We start from the raw sequence: 24,196 nt of genomic DNA on the forward strand, positions 1-24,196 counted from the left end.
GTGTTGCTATCATGTTGTCATGTGTTGCTACAATGCTGTGTTGTCATGTGTTGCTGCCATGCTATGTTGTTGTCTTAGGTCTCTCTTTATGTAGTGTTGTGTTGTCTCTCTTGTTGTGATGTGTGCTTTGTCCTATATTTATATGTTATTTATTTTTCTATTTTAAATTTTTAGTCCCAGCCCCCATCCCCGTCCCCGCAGGAGGTCTTTTGCCTTTTGGTAGGCCGTCATTGTAAATAAGAATTTGTTCTTAACTGACTTGCCTAGTTGAATAAAGGTAAAATAAATGTAAAAAAAAAAATTCACTGTAGTAGTTTTGTGGATATGACTGTAGTATTCACTGTATTTAGCGGTGGGCCCAGGTGGCAATAAATAAATGAAATGAAACAAATCCAAATATATTTGACATTTGAGATTCTTCAAAGTAGTCACCATTTGCCTTGATGACAGCTTTGCACACTCTTGGCATTCTCTCAACCAGTTTCACCTGGAATGCTTTTTCAACAGTCTTGAAGGAGTTCACACATATGCTGAGCACTTGTTGGTTGCTTTTCCTTCACTCTGCGGTCCAACTCTATAAAATATATTTTGATTTGTTTAACACTTTATGGGTTACTACATGATTCCATATATGTTATTTCATAGTGTTGATGTCTTCAGTATTATTCTACAATGTATAAAAGAGTAAAAATAAAGAAAAACACTGGAATGAGAAGGTGTTCTAAAATTTTTGACTGGTACTGAATGTGGAGTAGCAAAATCAGACGTCTGATTCTGTTACTGTCCTGTCAGTGGCACTTTGTTAATGGCTGGCGTCACGTGCTATTATTATTGTTGTTTGTTGTTGCTTGGACGTGAGGTGGTCGGTTCATGGTACAGATATAATTGTTTGTGTTGCTTGGATGTGTGGGGGTCGGTTCATGGTACAGATATAATTGTTTGTGTTGCTTGGATGTGTAGGGGTCGGTTCATGGTACAGATATAATTGTTTGTTGTTGCTTGGACGTGTGGGGGTCGGTTCATGGTACAGATATAATTGTTTGTTGTTGCTTGGACGTGTGGGGGTCGGTTCATGGTACAGATGTGGTTAATCCGTCTGGTGTTGTAGCTATAGTCAGACACAGCCTGTGAAGCTGTAAAGCTGTGTAGTGTCAGATACAACGTGGATACTGTAAGCCTGTGTAGCATCAGGGGACAGATGGACAACGGAGTGTTATGTGACAGATGGCAGATGGCTATGCTGTCGGTTGCAGCTGAGAGTCCTGTCACAGCTTGTTGCTCTCCTGACTGAAGACTTCTGGTGACATGAGGCCACCCTCTGTGACGGCTGGGAAGGTTAGTGCAAAGGGTAGAGGGGTGGGGGGGAAGGGATCAGTGTTGGGGTGGTAGTAGTGGTAGAGGGCATAGGAGCAGGGGAAGGCTAGGCTAGGGTTAGTGTTAGGGTTAGGGTTCAGGTTAGGGTTAGTGGGGGCAGGGCAGGGGAGGGGAGTTAGTGGTGGAAGGGATCAGAGTGAGGGCAGGGCAGGGAAGTAATACAACTTTATCAGCATTTTAAGTGAAACAGTCTGATCTGTTGCATTAGCCTCATTGCTTTTTAAAACTGCTTGATGTTCAGTGGTTGTATGAATTTTGGATCTGTTGTCCCAGAACGGGCCCAGAGTCTGTTTTCAACCGTCCTAGACATATTTGTTATTGTCCCAGGGATGACGATATGCCCTATGCTCTGGAGGGCATAACAAGTATTTGGTTGTAATTGTAATGTTGCCAAGGCTGGCCAATCATCCTCCAGGAGAGCCTTAAAGGGGCAGTGTTGTATTTTGAGACAGGCTTGAATATGCGTCAGAATGTAGCCACCATTTTATCTGATCCTCTAGGGAAAAAAGATTTTCATTCATTTTGTTTTGGAAAGTGGTTCCTTGCATCACACAATGATGGAGCAATTGTGGTACAGGCCTTTTCTATTTTTGGACAAGTACACAATCTGTCCTACTTTACTTTAAAAAAAATATGTCAAGCCCTGTTACAGAGTACATACAGACTACATCCCACTACAGAACAGACTACATCCCACTACATACAGACTACATCCCACTACAGAACAGACTACATCCCACTACATACAGACTACATTCCACTACAGAACAGACTATATCCCACTACATACAAACTACATTCCAATACTTACAGACTACATCCCACTACAGAACAGACTACATCCCACTACAGAACAGACTACATCCCAGTACCGAAAAAACTACATCCCACTACATACGGACTACTTCCCACTACAAAACAGACTACATCCCACTACAGAACAGACTACATCCCACTACAGAACAGACTACATCCCACTACAGAACAGACTACATCCCACTACAGAACAGACTACATTCCACTACAGAACAGACTACATCCAACTACAGAACAGACTACATCCCGCTACAGAACAGACTACATCCCGCTACAGAACAGACTACATCCCACTACCGAACAGACTACATCCCACTACAGAACAGACTACATCCCACTACATACAGACTACATCCCACTACAGAACAGACTACATCCCAGTACCGAAAAAACTACATCCCACTACATACGGACTACATCCCACTACAAAACAGACTACATCCCACTACAGAACAGACTACATCCCACTACAGAACAGACTACATCCCACTACAGAACAGACTACATCCCACTACAGAACAGACTACATTCCACTACAGAACAGACTACATCCAACTACAGAACAGACTACATCCCGCTACAGAACAGACTACATCCCGCTACAGAACAGACTACATCCCACTACCGAACAGACTACATCCCACTACAGAACAGACTACATCCCACTACATACAGACTACATCCCACTACAAAACAGACTACATCCCACTACAGAACAGACTACACTCCACTAGAGAACAGACTACATCCCACTACAGAACAGACTACATCCCACTAGAGAACAGACTACATCCCACTACAGAACATACTACATCCCACTACAGAACAGACTCCATCCCACTACAGAACAGACTACATCCCACTACATACAGACTACATCCAACTACAGAACAGACTACATTCCACTACAGAACAGACTACATCCCACTACAGAACAGACTACATCCCACTACAGAACAGACTACATCCCACTACACACAGACTACATTCCAATACTTACAGACTACATCCCACTACAGAACAGACTACATCCCACTACAGAACAGACTACATCCCACTACAGAAAAAACTACATCCCACTACAGAACAGACTACATCCCACTACATACAGACTACATCCCACTACAGAACAGACTACATCCCACTACAGAACAGACCACATCCCACTAGAGAACATACTACATCCCACTAGAGAACATACTACATCTCACTAGAGAACAGACTACATCCAACTACAGAACAGACTACATCCCGCTACAGAACAGACTACATCCCACTACAGAACAGACTACATCCCGCTACAGAACAGACTACATCCCACTACATACAGACTACATCCCACTACAGAACAGACTACATCCCACTACAGAACAGACTACATCCCACTACAGAACAGACTACATCCACGCAAGCAGACAGCTTGACACTAACGGGTGGCTGGACAGATGGATAACACTCAAATTGCACTTGATAAGTGTTTTCTACACATGTTTGACTATCTGTATATGTAACTTTGCAATCTGTTTGTCTCACTAATGGGTTGGGGTTAGTAACTAAAGGTCTTTAGTGTTCGGGTTAGTAACTAAAGGTCTTTAGTGTTCGGGTTAGTAACTAAAGGACTTTAGTGTTCGGGTTAGTAACTAAAGGTCTTTAGTGTTCGGGTTAGTAACTAAAGGTCTTTAGTGTTCGGGTTAGTAACTAAAGGTCTTTAGTGTTCGGGTTAGTAACTAAACGTCTTTAGTGTTCGGGTTAGTAACTAAAGGTCTTTAGTGTTCGGGTTAGTAACTAAAGGTCTTTAGTGTTCGGGTTAGTAACTAAAGGTCTTTAGTGTTCGGGTTAGTAACTAAACGTCTTTAGTGTTCGGGTTAGTAACTAAAGGTCTTTAGTGTTCGGGTTAGGTCTTTAGTGTTCGGGTTAGTAACTAAACGTCTTTAGTGTTCGGGTTAGTAACTAAAGGTCTTTAGTGTTCGGGTTAGTAACTAAACGTCTTTAGGCCTCAGTATGAGAGGTTCCATCATGGCCCAAACAGACCAACACAGTCGTGAAGAGGGCACGACAACACCTCTTCCCCCTCAGAAGGCTGAACAATTTGGCGCGGGCCCTCCGATTCTCAAAGTCCTACAGCTACACCACTGAGAACATCTTGATTTGCTACATCACCCCCTGGTACGGCAACTGCTTGGCATCCGACCGCAAGGCGCTACAGCGCTACAAACAGCCCAGTACATCACTGGGGCCGAGCTTCCTGCCATCCAGCACCTGTATACCAGGCGGTATACCAGGCGATTCACCAAGTCTGGAACCAACAGGACCCTGAACAGCTTCTACCCCCAAGCCATAAGACTGATAAATAGTACGTAAATAGCTAGCCAAACTATCTAAATTGACCCTTTTTACATTCACTTTTTTGACTCATCACATAACACTGCTGCTACGGTTAAACATCTGTCACTTATATGTACATAGTTATATGTACATATAAACCTCAATTACTGTGTACCCCTGCACATTGACTAGATGCTGATAACCCCTTGTATAAGCCCTTGATAACACCTTGCCTGGTTATCATTATACATCGACCCTGTACTGATAACCCCTTGTATATAGCCTGGTTATCATTACTCATTGACTCTGTACTGATAACCCCTGTGTATATAGCCTGGTTATCATTACTCATTGACTCTGTACTGATAACCCCTGTGTATATAGCCTGGTTGTCATTACTCATTGACTCTGTACTGATAACCCCTTGTATATAGCCTGGTTATCATTACTCATTCACTCTGTACTGATAACCCCTGTGTATAATGCCTGGTTATCATTACTTATTGACTAGATACTGATAACCCCTTGTATATAGCCTGGTTATCATTAGTAATTGTGTAACTATTACACAATGTATTATTACGTGTTTTGCTTTTCTATTATTTCTCTATGTTCTTTCTCTCTTCGTTGTTGTGAAGGGCCAGTCAGTGATCATTTTAATGTTCGTCCTTTCCTGGTGTTTACTACGCGTATGTGGAATAAAATGTGATTTGATTAGATCACACTTCTACTGTGCAGTCTTGGTCTCAGTCCACCATGGAGAGCCAGCTGAAGAACGTTCCATCTCCTCTGAAGTACCAACGTCCTCTCGTCTCCCTCTTCTGGACCGGAGATGTTCCACGTGACAGCCTTTAGATCAAGGAGATTATAGAAAAGTGGTTTTGGTTCTCCTCTACTTGGTTACTGGCTAAACAGAAACATTCCCATCTATACATTAAGAGTCATTAGATCAGAAAACCGCTAAGCATGTAGGGTAGTATGCTTGACCATCTGTCAGTGCTGTAGGATTAGAGCAACTTAGTACAGAGGTCCATGTAAATGGCACAGCTGTAGGTTTTCACAGACAGCATCACATTAGTGGCTGTGTTTTAGGCTGGACATATACAGCACGTTCGGAAAGTATTCAGACACCTTGACTTTTTCCACATGTTGTTACGTTACAGCCTCATCAAAAAATCCTCATCGATCTACACACAATACCCAATGTTGACAAAGCGAAAACAGATTTTTAGAAATGTTTGCTAATTTATTAAAAATAAAAAACAGAAATACCTTTTTTACATAAGTATTCATACCCTTTGCTATGAGACTCGAAATTGAGCTCATGTACAACTTGATTGGAGTCCATCTGTGGTAAATTCAATTGATTGTACATGATTTGGAAAGGAACACACCTGTTTATATAAGGTCCCCAGTTGACAGTGCATGTCAGAGAAAAAAACAAGCCATGAGGTTGAAGAAATTGTCCGTAGAGCTTAGAGACAGGATTGTGTCGAGGCACAGATCTGGGGAAGGGTACCAAAACATTTCTGCAGCATTGAAGGTCCCCAAGAACACAGTGGCCTCCATCATTCTTAAATGGAAGATGTTTGGAACCAAAAAGACTCTTCCTAGAGCTGGCCGCTCAGCCAAACTGAGCAATCGGGGAGAAGGGCCTTGGTCAGGGAGGTGACCAAGACCCGATGGTCACTCTGACAGAGCTCCAGAGTTCCTCTGTGGAGATGTCTCCCATCTCCACAGAGGAACTCCAGAAAGACAACCCTCTCTGCAGCACTCCACCAATCAGGCCTTTATGGTTAGTGCACATATGTTGATAATTTAATTACATTTGAAAGTGTAGCTATAGATTCATATGTATTGTTGGGTTCTGTCATAGGCAAAGTTGAATGTTATAGACTCTGACAACCATCCTCCCAGTGGACAGACACCCCCTCTGTGCAGGCCTCTCTCCACACCCCCTCTGTGCAGGCCTCTCTCCACCCTCCTCTGTGGCAGGCTCTCTCCAACCCCCCTCTGTGGCAGGTCTCTCTCCACACCCCCCCTGTACAGGCCTCTCTCCACACCCTCTCTGTGCAGGCCTCTCTCCACACCCTCTCTGTGCAGGCCTCTCTCCACCCCCCCCCCCCACCCCCCGTGCAGGCCTCTCTCCACCCTTCCTGTGCAGGCCTGCTTTATTAGCTGTTGAGACCCACTTGTTGTCTGCTAGAGTGGGATACAGGAATGTCTCTCTGCACATAGCTGAATGACTGGCACTGCTATGTAGTCATCACTAAGTACAGTATGAAATAACTATGTAGGCTGTGACATTACTATTTACTAGGATTGCAGTTTGGTTGATTGTGATCGTGCTCAGGTGCAAACTGAGGGGAATTAGAATCCTGAATAACCTAGTGGCTAGGTGCTAACCTTTCCTCTCAGTGTCAGGTAAAACCTCCTCTCAGTGTCAGGTAAAACCTCCTCTCGTCAGAGGGGGTCAAGGTCTCATTTAGGGGGTAAAACTTCCTCTCGTCAGAGGGGGTCAAGGTCTCATTGAGGGGGTAAAGGTCTCGTCAGAGTGGGTAAAGGTCTCATCAGAGTGGGTAAAGGTCTCATTGAGGGGGTAAAGGTCTCATCAGAGTGGGTAAAGGTCTCATCAGAGTGGGTAAAGGTCTCATTGAGGGGGTAAAGGTCTCGTCAGAGTGGGTAAAGGTCTCATCAGAGTGGGTAAAGGTCTCATTGAGGGGGTAAAGGTCTCATCAGAGGGGGTAAAGGTCTCATTGAGGGGGTAAAGGTCTCATCAGAGAGGGTAAAGGTCTCATCAGACTGGGTAAAGGTCTCGTTGAGGGGGTAAAGGTCTCATCAGAGTGGGTAAAGGTCTCATCAGAGGGGGTAAAGGTCTCATCAGAGTGGGTAAAGGACTCATTGAGGGGGTAAAGGTCTCATTGAGGGGGTAAAGGACTCATCAGAGTGGGTAAAGGTCTCATCAGAGTGGGTAAAGGTGTCATCAGAGGGGGTAAAGGTCTCATCAGAGGGGGTAAAGGTCTCATTGAGGGGGTAAAGGGCTCATCAGAGGGGGTAAAGGTCTCATCAGAGTGGGTAAAGGTCTCATCAGAGGGGGTAAAGGTCTCATCAGAGTGGGTAAAGGTCTCATTGAGGGGGTAAAGGTCTCATCAGAGGGGGTAAAGGTCTCATCAGAGTGGGTAAAGGTCTCATCAGAGTGGGTAAAGGTCTCATCAGAGTGGGTAAAGGTCTCGTCAGAGGGGGTAAAGGTCTCATTGAGGGGGTAAAGGTCTCATCAGAGGGGGTAAAGGTCTCATCAGAGTGGGTAAAGGTTTCATTGAGGGGGTAAAGGACTCATTGAGGGGGTAAAGGTCTCATCAGAGTGGGTAAAGGTCTCATTGAGGGGGTGGGTTGTTACATTCTCACGGCTGACTGAGAATGTTTTTTCTCCCTCCTGTCAAGTGATGTTTACCAAACCCATGTTGATATAGAGACCAGATGTTCTCCTGTTCTACTGATGTCCTCAGGAATAATGTGGACACACACACACACACACACACACACACACACACACACACACACACACACACACACACACACATACACACACACACACAGCTTTCTGTTTCCCACAACCAGTCAGTCTGATTTCATTTGGACATATTGCACAGCAAATCCATCCTTTTGTTTTAGTTGTTCTTGTACTTTCTCCCCGGTCCCTAAATGGGTAAAAAGCAGAGTTGACAGAGAAATGTGTGACATTCTGTTGATCAAGGGTATATTTAGTCTTCTTGGGCAACATACTGTAGTGACGGAAGAGAAGCTACATACATCTAATTATAGACAAGTTGACTAACAAATAACCTAACAAAATGGCAGAAATTAAATGTAGAAACATATGTAAATCAGGTAACAACAAAAAATACTCCACCCCTTGTCAAAAAATCATTCCGCCATCTCTGCCTGTATCCTACGGCGTATTTTCTATATTAGCGGGTTAGGGTCGGGTGTTGGCTTCAGATTTTCACTTTATCACATATAGTTGGGTGGTTGTGTATGGGTTAGTAACACGGGTGAACAAACAGCTGACCTGCGCAACACTTGCACACAGACACACACACAGTTTTGTATTGTTTTCCTTATTGGGCACCAAATAATTGATTCCCATCCAAAATCTAATTTTCTCTAATCCCTAACCCTAAATCTAACGCTAACCCTTTACCTAACCATAACCCTAAACCTAAATGTAACTCCTAACCCTAAAACTATACCTAACCTAACCCTAAAATTAAACATAACCCCTAACTCTAACCTTAATTCTAATCCTTAATTTAACCCCTAATCCTAAAATAACATTACCGGCAAAATGTCCCCACTTGTCAGAATTTTCCTTGTTTTACTATCCTTGTGTGAAATTCTGGTACGGACAAGGATAGTTAAACAAAACACACACAAAAGCCATGTTACCCTGGCACACATGATGCTGGTCTGGCTGTCTTTCTCTGTCTCTCTGTCTCTCTCTTTCTTGCTCTGTCTCTCTGTCTTTCTCTTTCTCGCTCTGTCTCTCTGTCTCTGTTTCTTTCTTTCTCTGTCTCTCTCTCTCAATTCAATTCGAAGGGCTTTATTGGCATGGGAAACATATGTTTACATTGAAAAAGCAAGTGAAATAATAACAATATAAAATTGGCAGTACACTCACAAAAGTTTCAGAGGAATTAAGACATTTCAAATGTCATATTACGTATATATACAGTGTTGTAACGATGTGCAAATAGTTAAAGTACAAAAGGGAAAATAAATATGGGTTGTATTTACAATTGTGTTTGTTCTTCACTGGTTGCCCTTTTCTTGTGGCAACAGGTCACAAATCTTGCTGCTGTGATGGCACACTGTGGTATTTCACCCAGTAGATATGGGAGTTTATCAAAATCGGGTCTGATTTTTAGTTCTTTGTGGGTCTGAGGGAAATATGTGTCTCTAATATGGTCATACATTTAGCAGGTTTGGAAGTGCAGCTCAGTTTCCACCTCATTTTGTGGGCAGTGTGCACATAGCCTGTCTTCTCTTGAGAGCCAGGTCGGCCTATGGCGCCATTTCTCAAATCAAATCAAATCAAATGCTATTGGTCACATACACACGGTTAGCAGATGTTAATGCGAGTGTTGCGAAATACTTGTGCTTCTAGTTCTGACCGTGCAGTAATATCTAACAAGTAATCTAACAATTTCACAACAACTACCTCATACAATTAAGTGTAAAGGAATGAATAAGAATATGTACATAAAAATATATGGATGAGCGATGGCCGAACGACATAGGCAAGATGCAGTAGATGGTATAGAGTACAGTATATACATATGAGATGAGTAATGTAGGGTATGTAAACATTATATGAAGTGGCATTGTTTAAAGTGGCTAGTGATACATTTATTACATATATTTATTATTAACCTGTCTGGGGTATGTGGGACGATTTCGTCCCACCTACGTAACAGCTACTGAAATTCCAGTGGCGCGATTTTTGAATCGTTAGAAATACTATTACTTCAATTTCTCAAACATATGACTATTTTACAGCTATTTAAAGACAAGAATCTCGTTAATCTAACCCCACTGTCCGATTTCAAAAAGGCTTTACAACGAAAGCAAAACATTAGATTATGTCAGCAGAGTGCCCAGCCAGAAAAAATCAGACAGCCATTTTTCAAGCTAGCATATCATGTCACATAAACCCAAACCACAGCTAAATGCAGCACTAACCTTTGATGATCTTCATCAGATGACACACCTAGGACATTGTGTTATACAATACATGCATGTCTGTTCAATCAAGTTCATATTTATATCAAAAAACAGCTTTTTGCATTAGCATGTGACGTTCAGAAAACGCATAACCCCCGGCAAACTTCCGTTGAATTTACTAACAGTTTGCTAAATTACTCACGATAAACGTTCACAAAAAGCATAACAATTATGTTAAGAATTATAGATACATTACTCCTCTATGCACTCGATATGTCCGATTTTAAATAGCTTTTCGGATGAAGCACATTTTGCAATAATCTAAGTACATAGCCCGGCATTACAGGGCTAGCTATTTAGATACCCACCCAGGTCAGCCTCCACCAAAATCACATTTCCTATAAGAAAAATGTTCTTACCTTGCTTGTTCTTCATCAGAATACACTGCCAGGACTTCTACTTCAATAACAAATGTAGGTTTGGTCCCAAATAATCCATCGTTATATCCAAACAGCGACGTTTTGTTCGTGAGTTCTAGAATGCTTCTTCCCGGTCTCGCGCATGGCGCATTGGCGTGTCAAAAATGTCTAAATATTCCATTACCGTACTTCGAAGCATGTCAACCGCTGTTTAAAACCAATTTTTATGCCATTTATGTCGTAGAGAAGTGATAATATTCCGACCGGGAGTATGCATTGAGCCTAAACAGCCGAATAAAATTTCTCCTCAGAAGCGACTCATGCACGTGCATCATTCAAAGGTCCTCTGAGCATCCACTTACAAAAGGCGATAATCTGTTTCAACCTGAGGCTCCCTCGTAAACCTTCAGTTATTTCGCGGGCTCTGAGAGCCTATTGGAGCCCTGGGAATTGTCACGTTACAGCTAAGATCCTTACTTTTCAATAAAAAGATGCAAGACGCACGACTCCTTGTCAGACAGGGTACTTCCTGCTTGAAACCTTGTCAGGTTTTTGCCTGCCATAGGAGTTCTGTTATACTCACAGACACCATTCAAACAGTTTTAGAAAATTCAGAGTGTTTTCTATCCAAACCTGAACAATAATATGCATATTCTAGCTTCTGAGTTGGTGTAGGAGGCAGTTAAAAATGGGAACATATTTTTCCAAAATTCTCAATACTGCCCCCTAGCCCAGACAGGTTAAAGTGGCTAGAGATTGAGTCAGTATGTTGGCAGCAGCCTCTCTGTGTTAGTGATGGCTGTTTAACAGTCTGATGGCCTTGAGATAGAAGCTGTTTTTCAGTCTCTCGGTCCCAGCTTTGATGCACCTGTACTGACCTCACCTTCTGGATGATAGTGGGGTGAACAGGCAGTGGCTCGGGTGGTTGTTGTCCTTGATGATCTTTTTGGCCTTCCTGTGACATCGAGTGGTGTAGGTGTCCTGGAGGGCAGGTATTTTGCCCCCGGTGATGCGTTGTGCAGACCTCACTACCCTCTGGAGAGCCTTATGGTTGTGGGCGGAGCAGTTGCCGTACCAGGCGGTGATAGAGCCCGACAGGATGCTCTTGATTGTGCATCTGTAAAAGTTTGTGAGTGTTTTTGGTGACAGGCCAAATTTCTTCAGCCTCCTGAGGTTGAAGAGGCGCTGCTGCGCCTTCTCACCACACTGTCTGTGTGGGTGGACCATTTCAGTTTGTCCGTGATGTGTACGCCGAGGAACTTAAAACTTTCTACCCTCTCCACTACTGTCCCGTCGATGTGGATAGGGGGGTGCTCCCTCTGCTGTTTCCTGAAGTCCACGATCATCTCCTTTGTTTTGTTGACGTTGAGTGTGAGGTTATTTTCCTGACACCACACTCCGAGGGCCCTCACCTCCTCACTGTATACCATCTTGTCGTTGTTGGTAATCAAGCCTACCACTGTTGTGTCATCTGCAAATTTGATGATTGAGTTGGAGGCGTGCATGGCCAAACAGTTGTGGGTGAACAGGGAGTACAGGAGAGGGTTGAGAGCGCACCCTAGTGGGGCCCCAGGGTTGAGGATTAGCGGGGTGAAGATGTTGTTACCTACCCTCACCACCTGGGGGCGGCCCGTGTCAGTGGCACTGTTTTGTCCTCAAAGCGAGCAAAGAAGTTGTTTAGTTTGTCTGGGAGCAAGACGTCGGTGTCCACGACAGGGCTGGTTTTCTTTTTGTAATCCGTGATTGACTGTAGACCCTTCCACATATGTCTCGTGTCTGAGCTGTTGAATTGTGACTCCACTCTGTCTCTGTACTGATGCTTAGCTTGTTTGATTCCTTATGGAATAGCTACTGTTAGAGCCGATTTGGACATATTTGTATTAAAGGCATTACGTTTAACAATCAAACCAACAATTATGTAAATTGAGTGAACTAAAAGTGAATGGTGGAGGATGAAATCCCAAATCAGACTCCACTGGAGAGGGCAGAGGAGCATTTAAATTCACTCTATGCAGCCCGGAGAGGAAAACCTGGAGTGTGTACACACAAAATGAATGATATAAAAGTCCTTCTTGTTGATGGGGGAAACATTGAAACTGTGAATGAGAGTCTTGAAGCATTTGATGCTGTTCTCAATGACTTTCAGAATGCTCATGAATCTGTGCTAGAGCTGGTCACAGAGGAGGAACAGGAACAGGAGAGCATTAACTATTATCAACCAAGAATGAGAACTTATGAACATTTCCTGAAAGAGGTGGAAATATGGAAAAAAGCTGAAGTTGAGCCACAAACGCTCATTGAACCACACGACAGCATTTCCAATGTGTCAAAAACATCAAGTAAAACAACATATTCTAAGGCTGCATCATCCTCAGTGTTCTCTGCACGCCTAAAAGCTGAGGCAGAACGAGCAGCTCTACTAGCTCGCCAAGCATCATTACAGGACAAGCATGCATTGGAACTGAAGAAAGCTCAACTGGAACAACAGAAAGCTCAACTGGAACAACAGAAAGCTCAACTGAAAGTTAGGATGGAAAAAATAGCACTGGAAACGGACATAGCAGCATATAATGCCAAACTGAAGGTCCTGGAGAGTGTTGAGTCAACTTCTCATTCCCATGCTGTGGCAACCCATTTTCTAAGCCAAAAAGATGGAATTAACTCTTATTTTGAGAACCAGGAACTATGAGGTCTATGAGGAACCTGAACCATCACATGTTGAGTTTGCTGCATTAGTTGCAGTTCCAAAGACCCCACTACAAAGAGTTTTACAACAACCGACCACAAAGCCATCAAAACCTATTCAGAAAACAGTCATAAACCACACCCTTCAGCAGCCAACAGCAAGGTCTAGCAATCAACACAGAATCAACACTGCGGGTATCAGCCATAATACCAGCCATGATAACCTCTCTACTGTCATGCAAAGGTAGAATGAAATTGCTGACCTCCTTGTACTACAGCACAAACAGGCCACACTCCCTGTTAGGGAGATACCTATGTTTGACGGTGATCCTCTAAACTTTAGGCCATCCATGCGTGCATTTGAGCATGGTATAGAAGATAAGACAAGCAGTCACCAGGATAGGCTCTATTACCTGGAACAGTACACCTCTGGTCAGCCCAAGGATCTGGTACATAGTTGTCTGCATATGGAAGCCAGAAGAGGCTATGCAGAGGCTAAGAGGTTGTTAAAGGAGCACTTTGGCAATGAAGTCAAAGTCACCACTGCTTATATGGAAAAAGCTTGGAACTGGACAAACATCAAACTGGAGGATGGAAAGGGACTGGGTGGTTATGCACTCTATCTAAGAGGTTGCTGTAACGCTATGCAAGACCTACAGAACATGGAATAGTTTAATCTTCCATCCAACATAAAGTTGATCATGTCAAAACTTCCCTCCAAACTAAGGGAAAAATGGAGGTCTACGGCATGTGATATTTTAGAGAGAAGCCACCTGAGGGCCCAGTTCAGTGACCTTGTGACTTTCATGGAAAAAACAGGCCAAAATACTGCAGGATCCGTTGTATGGAGATATTCAAGATCCCCTGTCCAACAAAAAGTTTTTAAAAACCAAAACAGAAGCTGACTTTAAACAGCAGTTCAAGTCCAAGAGTAGGGGAAGCAGCTTTGCCACTGCAGTAGCTGTAGTGGCAGATAGTGACTCTGAAAAACCTCTAAAAGAACAAACATTCAAAGTCAAGAAACCAGGCACCTACCCTTCTGATGCTCCCAGTATCTCATGTGTGTTTTGCGCTGGTGAGCATTTATTGGTCGACTGCCAACAGGTGAAGGCACAGCCACACGAATCCAAGGTTGAGTTTCTGAGATCAAAAGGCATTTGTTTTGGCTGTTTGATGAGAGGACACTTAAGCAAAGAATGTAAAAGATGTACGACCTGTCAGACCTGTCAAAGAAAGTACCCCACTATCCTGCACATTGAAGGATGAGAGAGATTTAGATCTCAAAAGGCAGATATGAGTGGTGTAGCAGTAAAGCGGGAGGAGACTGTCAGCAGTGCTCTTGTTTCACTGGAAGCTGGTGAAGATACCGGGGCCGGTACAGATTGTGCACTTGCAATTGTGCCAATTCAAGTAAAGGTGGCAAATGGAAGCAAGTCTGTTAACCTATGCATTTCTCGATTCTGGTAGCTCAGCAACATTTTGTACGGAGAGACTCATGAGGCAGCTGAAAGCTAAATGCAGTGAGACTGAAATTCTGCTACACACAATGGAGCAGGAGAGTCCTACCAAGAGCTTTGAGATATCTGGATTAGAGATTGGCGACGTGGAAGGCAACACATTTCTTGCATTACCAAAGGTCTACACCCAAAATAAGATCCCAGTGACAAGAGAGAACATTCCCACTCAGAAAGATCTCAAAAGGTGGCCATACCTTAAAGAGGTTCAGTTGAAGGAAATTGATGCCGACGTCGAACTCCTGATTGCCGTAAATGCTCCAAAGGCAATGGAACCATGGCAAATCCTAAATAGCCAAGGCAACGGACCGTATGCAGTGAAAACCCTCTTTGGATGGGTGATGAACGGTCCTCTTAACAATTGTACCATGGCAGAAGAATCTGGATGTCCTACGGTGATGGCCAATCGTATCTCAATGGCCAACCTGGGGGTTCTTGTAAATCAGTACAACCATGACTTCCCTGAGAGAGAGTATGAAGAGTAAAGTGAGATGTCAGCTGAGGATCGTAAGTTTATGGAGATAGCTCCATAACCCTCAAACACCGTCACTACTACTTACCGTTGTCCTTTCGCAAAAAACATGTAGTCCTGCCGAACAATCGTGACATGGCAAAGCAGCGGGCTCTAAATATCATCAGGAAGTTCAAGAAGGATGAAGGTTACGCTGCAGAGTACAAAGGCTTCATGGAAGAGATGATAACAAAAGGTTATGCCGAGAAGGTACCACAAGAACAGCTCCTCAGAGAGAAAGGCAAGGTATGGTACATACCACACCATGGCATTCACCATAAGCGCAAAGGAACAATATGAATGGCGTTTGACTGTTCATCATCCTATAAAGGCACATCTCTCAACAGTGAACTCCTTCAAGGCCCTGACCTGGCAAACACGCTTATAGGAGTCTTGCTAAGATTTCGGCAAGAGCACATTGCCATGATGGCAGACATCGAAGGAATGTTCCATCAAGTACGTGTCCATGAAGATGACTTAGACTTCCTGCGATTCCTATGGTGGCTGGATGGTGATACTAACAAAAGATTGGAGGAGTACAGAATGACGGTACATCATTTCGGTGCTATATCCTCTCCAAGTTGTGCAGATTTTGCACTACGAAAGACTGCAGAAGACAACTGTGAGAGGTACGATGAAGAGGTGATTCAAACAGTCAAGTCCAACTTCTATGTTGATGACTGCCTCAAGTCAGTGGCCACAGAAGAACAAGCCATAGCCTTCACAAAAAACGTCAGGGATGTGTGCTCTCAGGGTGGATTCAAATTGACCAAGTGGGTTAGCAACAGCCGTGCTGTGCTGGATTCTATCCCTGATGAACACAAAGCCAAGCAAATAAAAGAACTGGACCTGGACAGAGAAAAGCTGCCTGTTGAAAGAGCACTTGGAATCCGATGGAACATTGAAAGTGATGTGTTTACCTTCCGAGTCACTGTCAAGAACAGACCCCTTACAAGAAGAGCTATTCTCTCTACTGTCAGCTCTGTTTATGATCCATTAGGTTTCCTTGCCCCATTCGTATTAAAGGCAAAGCAAATTCTTCAAGTGCTCTGCAAGCTAAAGTGTGGATGGGACGAAGTCATCCCCGAAGAACATTCTATTTCATGGAAGAGATGGCTCTCAGAGCTAGACCAGCTCTCCAGATTCCAGATAGACAGGTGTATGATGCCTGAGAACTTTGGTCAAGTCAAGACCGCACACTTCGGTGATGCAAGTGAACAAGGTTATGGCACGGCAAGTTACCTTAGGTTCACAGACGGTATGGAAAAGGTCCACATCCCATTCATACTGGGGAAATCAAGGGTGACTACACTCAAGCAGATGACGACCCCCAGACTGGAACTTGCCACAGCAACGTTGGCAGTGCGAGTGGACAGGATGTTAAGGTTGGAGCTCCAGACTGGAACTTGAGGAGTCAACTTTCTGGACAGACAGCCAGTCTGTGCTAAAATACATACGCAACGATACCAAGAGATTCCATACCTTTGTGGCTAATAGGGTTGCTGTGATCCGTGACCTATCGAAAGCAAAACAGTGGAGGTATTTGAACTCCAAACACAACCCGGCCGATGATGCCTCAAGAGGATTACATGTTGAAATGTTCCTGAACTCAAAGAGATGGCGCAAAGGACCAGAATTCCTGGAGAAAACAGAAACACAATGGCCGAAAGTCCCCAAGGAGCTTGGCTCCATCCCTTCGGATGATCCAGAGGTGAGAAAAGACGTCATCGTAAACAGTACATGTGTGGAAGAAAAGAGTCTGACCAGCAAACTGATTAAGTACTATTCAAAATGGATGCAAGCTAGAGCTGGAGAAAAGAAGATGGCCGACCTTCCACAAGATCGGGTGTCACCTGATTTTCAGCCTTTCACCCATGTGGGTATAGATTACTTCGGCCCCACAGAGGTGAAGTTAGGCCGCGTTCATGTGAAGCGGTATGGTGTGATCTTTACTTGCCTTGTGAGTCGAGCTGTCCATCTAGAAGTTGCTAGTTATCTGGATACTGATTCCTGCATCAATGCCCTGCGCAGGTTCATCTGTCAAAGGGGCCCAGTAACAAGTATCAGAACAGACAATGGCACCAACTTTGTTGGAACACACAGAGAGCTAGGAGAAGCTCAGAAAGAGCTGGATCACAACAAGATTCAAAATGAATTACTGAAGGAAGGAGTGACATGGTCATTCAATCCTCCCTCTGGAGCCCACCATGGGGGGGTATGGGAGAGGTTGAACCGACTGGTGAAAAAGATCCTCTATTCAGTCCTTAAAGAGCAAGTACTGGATGATGAGGCTTTGCAGACAGCCTTGTGTGAAGTTGAGGTGATTATGAACAACAGACCAATCACAACTGTAACAAATGACCCTAATGATCTAGAACCCCTGACTCCAAACCATCTGCTTCATCTGAAAGCAAAGCCAGTCCTGCCACCAGGACTATTCCAGAGAGGAACCATCTGCTTCATCTGAAAGCAAAGCCAGTCCTGCCGCCAGGACTATTCCAGAGAGGAACCATCTGCTTCATCTGAAAGCAAAGCCAGTCCTGCCGCCAGGACTATTCCAGAGAGGAACCATCTGCTTCATCTGAAAGCAAAGTCAGTCCTGCCACCAGGACTATTCCAGAGAGGAACCATCTGCTTCATCTGAAAGCAAAGCCAGTCCTGCCACCAGGACTATTCCAGAGAGGAACCATCTGCTTCATCTGAAAGCAAAGCCAGTCCTGCCGCCAGGACTATTCCAGAGAGGAACCATCTGCTTCATCTGAAAGCAAAGCCAGTCCTGCCACCAGGACTATTCCAGAGAGCAACCATCTGCTTCATCTGAAAGCAAAGCCAGTCCTGCCATCAGGACTATTCCAGAGAAGCGACCTATACTCACGAAGGAGATGGCAGCAAGTACAATATATTACTGACCTCTTCTGGAAGAGATGGATCAGGGAGTATCTTCCACTTATGTAGGAGCGGAACAAGTGGAACAAAACTAAGAGAAACTTCAGTCCTGGTGACCTTCTGGTCATTGTCGATGACACCGCCCCAAGGAACTCTTGGCTAAAGGGGCGTGTGGTGTAGGCTTTGCCAGGGGCCAAAGGTCTTGTCCGGAGCGTCATGGTTAAGACCGAGACCAATATCTTACAGAGACCAATCAATAAACTCTGTCTGCTCCTGGAGGTGGCTGAGTGAGACACACACACACACACAGACAGACAGACAGACAGACAGACAGACAGACAGACAGACAGACAGACAGACAGACAGACAGACAGACAGACAGACAGACAGACAGACAGACAGACAGACTGGTTGGTTTGGCATAGTCTAGTAACTAGTCTAACTGTCTGGTTGGGTTGGCATGGTCTAGTAACTGGTATAACTGTCTGGTTGGGTTGGGTTGGTCTAGTAACTAGTTTAACTGTCTGGTTGGGTTGGGTTGGTCTAGTAACTAGTCCAACTGTCTGGTTGGGTTGGCATGGTCTAGTAACTGGTCTAACTGTCTGGTTGGGTTGGCATGGTATAGTAACTGGTATAACTGTCTGGTTCGGTTGGGTTGGTCTAGTAACTAGTTTAACCTCTCTGGGCCAGTGGGACGCTTGCGTCCCACCTACTCAACAGCCAGTGTAATCCCGTAGCGCGATATTCAAATACCTTAGAAATGCTATTACTTCAATTTCTCCAACATATGACTATTTTACACCATTTTAAAGACAAGACTCTCGTTAATCTAACCACACTGTCCGATTTCAAAAAGGCTTTACAACGAAAGCAAAACATTAGATTATGTCAGCAGAGTATCCAGCCAGAAATAAGCAGACACCCATTTTTCAAGCTAGCATATAATGTCACATAAACCCAAACCACAGCTAAATGCAGCACTAACCTTTGATGATCTTCATCAGATGACAATCCTAGGACATTATGTTATACAATACATGCATGTTTTGTTTAATCAAGTTCATATTTATATCAAAAACCAGCTTTTTACATTAGCATGTGACTAGCATGTGACTAGCATTGCCACCGAACACTTCCGGTGAATTTACTAAATTACTCACGATAAACGTTCACAAAAAACATAACAATCATTTTAAGAATTATAGATACAGAACTCCTTTATGCACTCGCTATGGTGAAAGCACATTTTGCAATATTCTGAGTAGATAGCCCGGCCATCACAGGCTAGCTATTTTGACACCCACCAAGTGTGGTACTCACCAAACTCAGATTTACTATTAGAAAAGTTTGATTACCTTTGCTGTTCTTCGTCAGAATGCACTCCCAGGCCTTCTACTTCAAAAACAAATGTTGGTTTGGTTCAAAATAATCCATAGTTATATCCAAATAGTGGCGTTTTGTTCGTGCGTTCAAGACACTATCCGAAGGGTCTAACTGTCTGGTTGGCATGGTCTAGTAACTAGTCTAACTGTCTGGTTGGCATGGTCTAGTAACTAGTCTAACTGTCTGGTTGGCATGGTCTAGTTACTAGTCTAACTGTCTGGTTGGTATGGTCTAGTAACTAGTCTAACTGTCTGGTTGGGTTGGCATTGTCTAGTGTAACTGTCTGGTTGGGTTGGCATGGTCTCGTAACTAGTCTAACTGTCTGGTTGGGTTCGCGTGGTCTAGTAACTAGTCTAACTGTCCGGTTGGGTTGGTCTAGTAACTAGTCTAACTGTCTGGTTGGGTTGGCATGGTCTAGTAACTGGTCTAAATGTCTGGTTGGGTTGGTATGGTCTAGTAACTAGTCTAACTGTCTGTTTGGGTTGGCATGGTCTAGTAACTGGTCTAACTGTCTGGTTGGGTTGGCATGGTCTAGTAACTAGTCTGGTTGGGTTGGACTAGTTACTAGTCTAACTGTCTGGTTGGGTTGGTCTAGTAACTAGTCTAACTGTCTGGTTGGCATGGTCTAGTAACTAGTCTAACTGTCTGGTTGGGTTGGCATGGTTTAGTAACTGGTCTAACTGTCTGGTTGGGTTGGCATGGTCTAGTAACTAGTCTAACTGTCTGGTTGGGTTGGCTTGGTCTAGTAACTAGTCTAACTGTCTGGTTGGGTTGGCATGGTCTAGTAACTAGTCTAACTGTCTGGTTGGCATGGTCTAGTAACTGGTCTAACTGTCTGGTTGGGTTGGCATGGTCTAGTAACTAGTCTAACTGTCTGGTTGGGTTGGCATGGTATAGTAACTGGTCTAACTATCTGGTTGGGTTGGCATGGTCTAGTAACTAGACTAACTGTCTGTTTAGCATGGTCTAGTAACTAGTCTGGTTCGGTTGGTCTAGTAACTAGTCTAACTGTCTGCTTGGGTTGGTATTGTCTAGTAACTAGTCTAACTGTCTGGTTGGCATGGTCTAGTAACTAGTGTAACTGTCTGGTTGGTATGGTCAAGTAACTAGTCTAACTGTCTGGTTGGGTTGGCATTGTCTCGTGTAACTGTCTGGTTGGGTTGGCATGGTCTCGTAACTGGTCTAACTGTCTGGTTGTGTTGGCATGGTCTAGTAACCAGTCTAACTGTCTGGTTGGGTTCGCGTGGTCTAGTAACTAGTCTAACTGTCTGGTTGGGTTGGTCTAGTAACTAGTCTAACTGTCTGGTTGGGTTGGCATGGTATAGTAACTGGTCTAAATGTATGGTTGGGTTGGTATGGTCTAGTACCTAGTCTAACTGTCTGTTTGGGTTGGCATGGTCTAGTAACTGGTCTAACTGTCTGGTTGGGTTGGCATGGTGTAGTAACTAGTCTGGTTGGGTTGGACTAGTTACTGGTCTAACTGTCTGGTTGGGTTGGTCTAGTAACTAGTCTAACTGGCTGGTTTGCATGGTCTAGTAACTAGTCTAACTGTCTGGTTGGGTTGGCATGGTGTAGTAACTGGTCTAACTGTCTGGTTGGGTTGCCATGGTCTTGTAACTAGTCTTACTGTCTGGTTGGGTTGGCATGGTCTAGTAACTAGTCTAACTGTCTGGTTGGGTTGGCATGGTCTAGTAACTGGTCTAAATGTCTGGTTGGCATGGTCTAGTAACTGGTCTAACTGTTTGGTTGGCATGGTCTAGTAACTGGTCTAACTGTCTGGTTGGGTTGGCATGGTCTAGTAACTAGTCTAACTGTCTGGTTGGGTTGGTCTAGTAACTAGTCTAACTGTCTGGTTGGGTTGGCATGGTATAGTAACTGGTCTAAATGTATGGTTGGGTTGGTATGGTCTAGTACCTAGTCTAACTGTCTGTTTGGGTTGGCATGGTCTAGTAACTGGTCTAACTGTCTGATTGGGTTGGCATGGTCTAGTAACTAGTCTGGTTGGGTTGGACTAGTTACTGGTCTAACTGTCTGGTTGGGTTGGTCTAGTAACTAGTCTAACTGGCTGGTTTGCATGGTCTAGTAACTAGTCTAACTGTCTGGTTGGGTTGGCATGGTGTAGTAACTGGTCTAACTGTCTGGTTGGGTTGCCATGGTCTAGTAACTAGTCTTACTGTCTGGTTGGGTTGGCATGGTCTAGTAACTAGTCTAACTGTCTGGTTGGGTTGGCATGGTCTAGTAACTGGTCTAAATGTCTGGTTGGCATGGTCTAGTAACTAGTCTAACTGTTTGGTTGGCATGGTCTAGTAACTGGTCTAACTGTCTGGTTGGGTTGGCATGGTCTAGTAACTAGTCTAACTGTCTGGTTGGCATGATCTAGTAACTGGTCTAACTGTCTGGTTGGGTTGGCATGGTCTAGTAACTATTCTAACTGTCTGGTTGGCATGGTCTAGTAACTAGTCTAACTGTCTGGTTGGGTTGGTATAGTCTAGTAACTGGTCTAACTGTCTGGTTGGCATGGTCTAGTAACTAATCTAACTGTCTGGTTGGCATGGTCTAGTAACTAGTCTAAATGTCTGATTGGCATAGTCTAGTAATTAGTCTAACTGTCTGGTTGGGTTGGCATGGTCTAGTAACTAGTCTAACTGTCTGGTTGGCTTGGTCTAGTAACTAGTCTAACTGTCTGGTTGGGTTGGCATGGTCTAGTAACTAGTCTAACTGTCTGGTTGGGTTTACATGGTGTACTAACTGGTCTAACTGTCTGGTTGGGTTGGCATGTTGTAGTAACTAGTCTAACTGTGTGGTTGGCATGGTCTAGTAACTACTCTAACTGTCTGGTTGGCATGGTCTAGTAACTAGTCAAACAGTCTGGTTGGGTTTGCATGGTCTAGTAACTGGTCTAACTGTCTGGTTGGGTTGGCATGGTCTAGTAACTAGTCTAACTGTCTGGTTGGCATGGTCTAGTAACTGGTCTAACTGTCTTGTTGGGTTGGCATGGTCTAGTAACTAGTCTAACTGTCTGGTTGGGTTTGCATGGTCTAGTAACTGGTCTAACTGTCTGGTTGGGTTGGCATGGTCTAGTAACTAGTCTAACTGTCTGGTTGTGTTGGCATGGTCTAGTAACTAGGCTAACTGTATTTTTGGCATGGTCTAGTAACTAGTCTGAATATCTGATTGGCATGGTCTAGTAACTAGTCTAACTGTCTGGTTGGGTTGGCAAGGGCTAGTAACTAGTCTAACTGTCTGGTTGGGTTGGCATGGTCTAGTAACTAGTCTAACTGTCTGGTTTGCATGGTCTTATAACTAGTCTAAATGTCTGGTTGGGTTGGTATGGTCTAGTAACTGGTCTAACTGTCTGGTTGGCATGGTCTAGTAATTGGTCTAACTGTCTGGTTGGGTTGGCGTGGTCTAGTAACTAGTCTAACTGTCTGGTTGGGTTGGCATGGTCTAATAACTGGTCTAACTGTCTGGTTGGGTTGGGTTGGGTTTGTCTAGTAACTAGTCTAACTGTCTGGTTGGGTTGGCATGGTCTAGTAACTAGTCTAACTGTCTGGTTGGGTTGGCATGGTCTAGTAACTGGTCTAACTGTCTGGTTAGCATGGTCTAGTAACTAGTCTGGTATGGGTTGGTCTAATAACTAGTCTAACTGTCTGGTTGGGTTGGCATGGTCCAGTAACTAGTCTAACTGTCTGGTTGGGTTGGCATGGTCTAGTAACTAGTCTAACTGTCTGGTTGGCATGGTCTAGGAACTGGTCTAACTTTCTTGTTGGTTTGGCATGGTCTAGTAACTAGTCTAACTGTCTGGTTGGGTTTGCATGGTCTAGTAACTGGTCTAACTGTCTGGTTGGGTTGGCATGGTCTAGTAACTATTCTAACTGTCTGGTTGGGTTGGCTTGGTCTAGTAACTAGTCTAACTGTCTGGTTGGGTTGGCATGGTCTAGTAACTAGTCTAACTGTCTGGTTGGGTTGGCTATGTCTAGTAACTAGTCTAACTGTCTGGTTGGGTTGGCATGGTCTAGTAACTAGTCTAACTGTCTGGTTGGGTTGGGCTGGTCTAGTAACTAGTCTAACTGTCTGGTTGGCATGGTCTTAAAACTAGTCTAAATGTCTGGTTGGGTTGGTATGGTCTAGTAACTGGTCTAACTGTCTGGTTGGCATGGTCTAGTAATTGGTCTAACTGTCTGGTTGGGTTGGCGTGGTCTAGTAACTAGTGTAACTGTTTGGTTGGGTTGTTATGGTCTAGTAACTAGTCTTACTGTCTGGTTGGCATGGTCTAGTAACTGATGTAACTGTCTGGTTGGGTTGGTATTGTCTAGTAACTAGTCTAATTGTCTGGTTGGTTTGGCATGGTCTAGTAACTAGTCTAACTGTCTGGTTGGGTTGGCATTGTCTAGTAACTAGTATAACTGTCTGGTTCGGTTGGGTTGGTCTAGTAACTATTTTAACTGTCTGGTTGGGTTGGGTTGGGTTTGTCTAGTAACTAGTCTAACTGTCTGGTTGGGTTGGCATGGTCTAGTAACTAGTCTAACTGTCTGGTTGGGTTGGCATGGTCTAGTAACTAG

The 24,196-nt window shown here is 44.0% G+C and overlaps 1 protein-coding gene across 1 annotated transcript in view; it reads left to right on the top strand.

The window, feature by feature from the left end:
- Positions 1–1,294: 1,294 nt before the first annotated feature.
- The window catches only part of LOC115163089 (signal-induced proliferation-associated 1-like protein 2), a gene marked incomplete in the record, with an annotated part of 359,029 nt that continues 336,127 nt past the window's right edge, over positions 1,295–24,196 (top strand). Inside the window, 1 exon segment of the mRNA XM_029714698.1 lies at positions 1,295–1,335.

Source organism: Salmo trutta, chromosome 2, assembly GCF_901001165.1.
Source record: "Salmo trutta chromosome 2, fSalTru1.1, whole genome shotgun sequence".
Lineage (NCBI taxonomy): Eukaryota > Metazoa > Chordata > Actinopteri > Salmoniformes > Salmonidae > Salmo > Salmo trutta.